Source organism: Phoca vitulina, unplaced genomic scaffold (genome assembly GCF_004348235.1).
Source record: "Phoca vitulina isolate PV1807 unplaced genomic scaffold, GSC_HSeal_1.0 scaffold48, whole genome shotgun sequence".
Classification (NCBI taxonomy): domain Eukaryota; kingdom Metazoa; phylum Chordata; class Mammalia; order Carnivora; family Phocidae; genus Phoca; species Phoca vitulina.
Window position 1 is genome coordinate 8,926,485 of NW_022589751.1, and position 7,240 is coordinate 8,933,724.

Consider the following 7,240-nt stretch of genomic DNA (forward strand, 5'->3'; position numbering starts at 1 on the left):
AAAAAGACAATTACATTAGAAAGTGGTCAAAGGATTTGAATAGATAGATACTTCTTCAAAGAAGATATACAAATAACTAATAATCACATGAGAATATGCTTAACATCTTCATTCATTAGGGAAATGCAAATCAAAACCACAATGAGATAGTAATTCACACCCTTTAAAATGGATATAATAAAAAAGACAATAACAAGTGCTGGTGAGTATGTGGCAAAACTGAAACTCTCATACATTGTTGGTCAGAATGTAAAGTGGTGCAGAATGTAATAGTTGGGCGTTCCTGAAACTGTTAAACATGGTTACCATATGACACAGCAATTCCATTTGTAGATATATACCCAAAAGAAAGAAAACATATATTCACCTAAAAACTTGTACACAAGTGTTTAGAGCAGTATTTTTTTTTTTTTTTAAAGATTTTGTTTATTTATTTGACAGAGAGAGAGAAACAGCATGAGAGGGGATAGGGTCAGAGGGAGAAGCAGGCTCCCCGCTGAGCCGGGAGCCCGATGTGGGACTCGATCCCAGGACTCCGGGATCATGACCTGAGCCGAAGGCAGTCGCTTAACCAACTGAGCCACCCAGGCGCCCGTTTAGAGCAGTATTATCCATAATAGCCAAAAGTGGAAACAACTCAAATGTCCATCAACCAATGAATGAAAAAAATGTGGTATATCTGTATTATATATTACTAGAGATAAAGAGAAATGGAGTATTGGTACATGCTGTAATGTGGATGAACCTTGAAAATGTGCTACATGAAAGAAGCCAGTCACAAAGGACCACATATTGTATGATTCCATTCATATGAAATGTCAAGAATATGCAAGGTTATAGAGACACAGTAGATTAGAAGTTAACTGTGATGGGAGTTGATGGAGAATAGAGAGTGTCTGCTTATGGGTATGGAGTTTCTTTTTGAAGTGAAAATGTTCGAAACAGATTGTGGTAATGGTTGCACAACTCTCAATATAGTAAAACCCACTGAATCATATAGTTTTAAGTGGGTAAATTTTATAGTATGTGAATTATATATCGATAATGCCATTAGAATTAGCACCCAGTAAAAGTTGGTTAACCATTAGAAGGGGTAAATCGGATGCTAAGGAACACAGCAATGGCAAATGTAGAAATCACTATTATTTTTAGGAGTGAAAAAGAATAAGGAGGAAACTAAGCACTTAGAATAGGGCTCCCAATCCCTACTCTGAGATTCAGACCTTATTGAAGAGGTTGTAGCTGCCACAGGTACATTCAGCTGGCTAACAGTAAAGAAATTTGTCAGATGGTGCAGACCTCAGCTGGTCTGTAGGAGTAGTCAATTCAGTAGCTGTGAAACTCATTGGAGGATGCCGGTCAGCTAGAGCTCTTCTGTTGTAAAAAGCCTGCCGAGTGTTATAGAAACTCACTGGAAGGCAATGGTAGCCTTAAGCTGGTCCATAGGTAGTTGCCGCACTGAGTGGCAGAGAAACTCACTAGAGGGTGTGGCCAAGCTGGAGCCTACTAGGTGGCTGAGAGAAATTGGCTACGAGCACTGATGGGCTAGAGCCAGTTAGCAGAAATTGGCCTGTAGGGCAGCAGAAAAGCTCAGTGGATGATGTCACAGGCTAGAATTGGACCTGCTAGGTGGCTGAGAAACTCACCGAAGAGTGATTGTCACTGGACATCCCTAATCCACTGATGGGAAAAATCACACTGGAACCAGGAAGGGACTACCAGTGAACTTCTTAGTGATGTTTCTTACCCTCTTACCAGTGCATTTCTGATGGCCTTGGTGAATACATTTGTTCCCTGGAACATAATTTTCCGGTGGGTCTTCTGCCCTCACACAATACATCCACACTAGCATGCTTACTTCCCTGTGTCTTAAATTTTTTCCTCCACTATCTTCCATAGCAACTCAGACATTCCATCCTCAATTAGTGAAAATCATCACTTTCTCTAGTCCTGCAGGAGCCACCTAGTGAATTTATACCATCTCCTAGGGGTCTTGCCAGGGTGTTAAATTCTGTATCCTGAAGTTAATAAATTATTTCTTATCCAGTCTTATATTCTGGCTCCTTTGCTTAGGCATTTTCAAAATCTAGTCCTATGGTACTTCCTCAGCTCCTACCAGTACATTGTGCCTAATTCTTTAATCTCTTTCAGAATTTATTCTTTTCTTACCTCAGCAGGCCTAGCACATCCATAGCTGGTTTGTGCTGTAATTTAACTTTAGTTATTGGTCTAGCAGCCAGGAGATGGGGCATATCCTAAAGGAAATTTCTGTTGTCTTGCAGGGGAGAGGCCTCTGCAATGTCTTCCTACACAGACAGGGTCATAATTCTTAATGAGAGGGACACCTCTGTAGACTCTCAGGGTTTAGAGGAGTCTGGGAAACCAAATAATTGGTGGCATTCACCACCAACAATGAATTCACTACCATTCATCACCAGATATACTCAACCCAACTGTCAGGGTCTCAGGTTTTCTGAACTAGGACTCTGACACTGGCAAAACAGACCTGTCTTGGTTTAGAATTAAATTATCTTTGCAATTCAGCAACTCTATTAAATCCTGAGTTTGTTCTTCAGCTTTTTCTTAGCTCTCGGCAGGAGATTAACAATTGGGTTGCCACTTTATACCAGGGATGGTCTATGCCTCAAATACCCCCAGGATGAGGTCCTCATTACCAGCTGGGTGGTTAATAATCTGGTCCAAAGATCTATCTTACTGCCTATATTCTTGGACTACTCCTGGTACTAACCTTGTCAATTGGGTTTTCTGAGGAGAAGATGCTGAGTTTGGAAAGCAAGAGGTTTATTGAGCAGTGATGCCTGGGAAAAATTAAAGGGGAGGGAACAAGATTGAATAAGAAAAACCTTGAAACCATAGTACAGACACTGGTGGGAAAAAAAAGGGTTTGTGAGTAGAAGCAGGATTGGGTATAGAAAGCCTCAGTCCACCATGCATTGCTGATAAAATCAGCCAACTCAATGAATGCATTGGGTCAAAGACTTCTCATTAGAGTTCCCTGTTAGGCAGAAATGGCCAGAGTGAAGACTGTCAAGGAAGAGCATGGACTTGGCTCAAAACCCAAGGTAGATTATAAAGGCACTAACAGCTGAAGGCTGTCAGCTAATTGCATTCCTCACAGTTGAATGCCAAGTTTTTTCTGGATGGGAAATCCAAGCAGTACACCTCCATGGCTGCCATACTGTGGGGTAATGTCAAGTAGTATGACATTTGTGTCCCTGGAGTCCCAGAAGGGGAGGAGAAGAAGGAGGACAGGCAAAATATTTGAAGAGTAATGATTGAATTTTTTCCTAAATTTGATGAAAACTATAGATCCCAAGATCCAAGAAGCAACATGAAGCTTAAGCAGGAAAAGAACAAAGAAAACCACACTAAGACATACCATAATCACATTCTCATAATCACAAGTGATAGAAAATGTTAAGAGTGGCCAGAGAAGAAAAAGCACACATATGTACTCCGAATCAAAGAGAAGAATTACTACATACTTGTCATCAGAAGCTACACAAGCCAGAAGACAGTGGAATGATATCTATAAGGTACTGAAGGGAAAAAGTCATTCTTGAATTCTTTAGCAAAATTATTCTTCAAAAATGAAGATAAAGAATTTCACATAAGAGAAATCTAAGAAAAGTCATCACCAGCAAAACTGCACTATCTTAAATGTTAAGAGAAAGGCTTCAGGTGACAGGAAAATGATGCCAGATGGATATTTGATCTATACAAAGGAATTAAGACCACTGGAAATGTGAGTAAATGAATAAATATTAAAAGACTTTACCTGCTTTGTTTAGGTTCTTTTAAGGAGAATTCAACATTTAAGGCAAAAAATAACATCACGATATTTATAATGTGTAGAAGTAAAATGTATAACAGTAGTACAAAGGCAGGGAAAGAGAAATGGAGATACACTATTGTATTTGAAGATAAATTGTGGTAAGTAAAAGATGTATATTGTAAACCCTAGAACAACCATTAAAAAGAACAAAGAGATATAGCTAATAAGTCAATAGTGAAGATAGAGTTGATTTTAAAAACTTCAACCCACCAGAAGGCAGGGAAAAAAGGATGGAAAAACTGGTGGGATTATATAGAAAACAAATAGATATAGTAGATTTAAACCCAATCATCAATGACTGCATTAAATGTAAATAGTATAAACACTCCCATTAAAAGTCAGAAATTGTGGAGGTGCCTGGGTGACTCAGTAATTAAGCGTCTGCCTTCGGCTCAGGTCATGATCCCAGGGTCCTGGGATCGAGCCCCATATCGGGCTCCCTGCTCCGCGGGAAGCCTGCTTCTCCCTCTCCCATTCCCCCTGCTTGTGTTCCCTCTCTCGCTGTGTCTCTCTCTGTCAAATAAATAAATAAAATCTTTAAAAAGAAAATTGTGAGAGGATAAAAATATGTAGACTTGAGAGCAAAAAATAATGCTAGGGATAAAAAGAAAACTTATGATAAAGAGATCTGTTCACTAAGAAGACATAACAATTCTAAAGGCCTATGCACATAATACCAAAGCTTCAAAATATATGAAGCAAAACTGACAGAATTACAAAGAGAAATCCACAAATACACAAGCATAGTTAGATATTTCCACACTCTCAGTAATTGATATAACAAGTAGGCAAAAAAAAAAAAAAAAAAAAAAAATCAGATCAGTAAGGACATAAAAGACTTGAGCAACATTACCAATCAACTTGAGCTAAATGAAATTTTATAACACTGCACCCTGTACCTTCTTTACAGGTATATGTGGGACATCCACTGGATCATTCCAATTTTCAGTAAATTTAAAAGAATTGAATTCATACAGACCGTATTTTCTGTCTACAACAGAATTCAATCAGAAATGAATCTCAGAAAAAGATTTGGAAAATTGCCAGATGTTCAGAAATTGAATAGCAATTTTCTGATCAACCAATGGTTTAAAGAAAAGAAATCACAAAATTTGAAAATGTTTGAAGTGAATGAAACGGAGCAGAAAATTATATTAAAATTTGTGGGATGTTCTAAAGCTGTGCTTGGAAGGAAACTTTCAGCTTTAAATAGTTATATTAGAAAACAATAATGTTTTAAGCTCATTTATGTAAGTTTCCATCTTCAGAAAGCATATAAAGAAGAGCAAATTAAACCCAAAATAAGTAGAAGGAAGGAAATAATAAGGGCATCTGTGGAAATTAATGAATAGAAGACAGACAAAGAATAGAATCAATGAAAGCAAAATATGGTTCTTTGGAAAGATCATAAAAATGATCTTTAGCTGGACTGAAGAAAATAAGATATATATTACCAACATCAGGACTGAAAGAGGGGATATTATTCCAGACCCCACAGACCTTAAAAGGATATGAGAATATTAGTATCAACTTTATATAAATTTAACATTCTATTTGAATTAGACAAATTATTTGGAAGACATTAATTAACAAAACACATAGAAAAAATAGAAAGTCTCAATAGCCTTTATCTATTAAACAAATTGAATTCATAATTAAAAACCTTCACACACCAGCCCAGACGGCCTTATTGGTGAATTCTATCAAACATATTAGGAAGCAATAATATCAGTGCTATACAAATTCTTTCAGAAAGTAGAAAAGAGAACATTTTTCATGTCATTTTATGAGTCCATCATTCCCCTGATACTAAAACCTGACAGACATTATAAGAAAAGAATACTACATACCAACATCCCTTATGAATGTATGTAAAAATCCTTAACACTGTATTAGGAAATCAAATCAGCAATATATAAAAAGGATGATACATCATGATCAAATAGAGTTTACTCCAGGGAAGGAAAGTAATGTATTTAAAATACATGTATTTGTCAAGGGACTTATATCCAGAATATATAATGTATTCTTATAATTTAATAAAAAGAAGACAACCCAATTTTTTAAATGGGCAAAAGATTTGAACAGACATTTCAAAAAAGGAAGATATATACACATGACAAGATGTTCATAGCATTAGTCATCAAGAAAACACAAAGCCACAGTGAAATACTACTACATACCTACTAGAATGATTAAAATTAAAATACTGATAATATTAAGTACTGTTTAGAGCGTGGATCAACAGAACTCTCATATACTGCTAATGTCACTGTAAAATGGGACATCTACTTTGGAAACATTTTGGCAGTTTCTTACAAAGTTAAATATACACTTCCCATGTGACCCAGGATTACCACTCCTAGGTATTTACGTAAGAGAAATGAAAACAGATGTTCACATAGACTTCCACACAAACGTTCATAGCAACTTCCATCATTTAAAAACCAGAAACAATCAAATTCCATCAATGAGTGAATAGAAAAACAAATTGATGTATATCCATATACCAGCATACTACTCAGCAACAAAAAGAAACAACTAGGGATCCACATAATACACATAACAATATGGATGAATCTCAAACACATTGTGCCAACTTCCAAGTCCTGGAGTGTCCTTTTCTGGATTCTCCTCCCTTTCCCTTCTTGCTCCCATCATACTAGTCTGAGGCCTCACCACTTCAGGCCTCAGTTAATCCAATGGCCACTCTGTCTGCCTCCAGCCTTTTGATTTTCTGCACCTTGTCAGAACAATCTTCATAAAACGCTATTTCCTTATGTCATTATGAAAACCAAACAAAAATGTAAAACAACCAGTATCGTGTTAACATTTAATGCAGTTCTTCTAATGCCCCAGCTTCTAGAATATTTTCTAAGATTTCTTACCAGACCAATACAATAAATTTTCCTATTAATGAGTCTATATGTGAATGGAAGTCTTCTGACTTGTTCTGATATCCTATTCAATGTCTTTGAGACTCTTACCTTAGAACTACATGGTCAAGGATGTAATACAGGTCAGCTCTCCCTTCAGACTTTTTTCTCTCAGAGGCAGTTCCAGTCTTCCAGTTATCCAGGCTTGAATCAATGGAGTCAGTGTGGACTCATATTTCACCCTATTTCCCATATGTGGTCAGTTAACGTTCCCTGTTAGTCCTTAGACATTTCCCTTATATCTGTTTCTTTATGGGGCCCTGGTCACTACCAGAGTTTAGGCCCATATGTTCTCACAACGGCTTTCTTGCAATAATCTTCAAATTGTGTCTTTTGCCTCTAGACTTGCAAGTAGGTATTTGAGACTTCAGCTATGGTGATAGCATTTGTGGAGGCTTACTATGCCCTAGGTATTTGTATATATTATTCTCATAAAAACCCTGCAAGG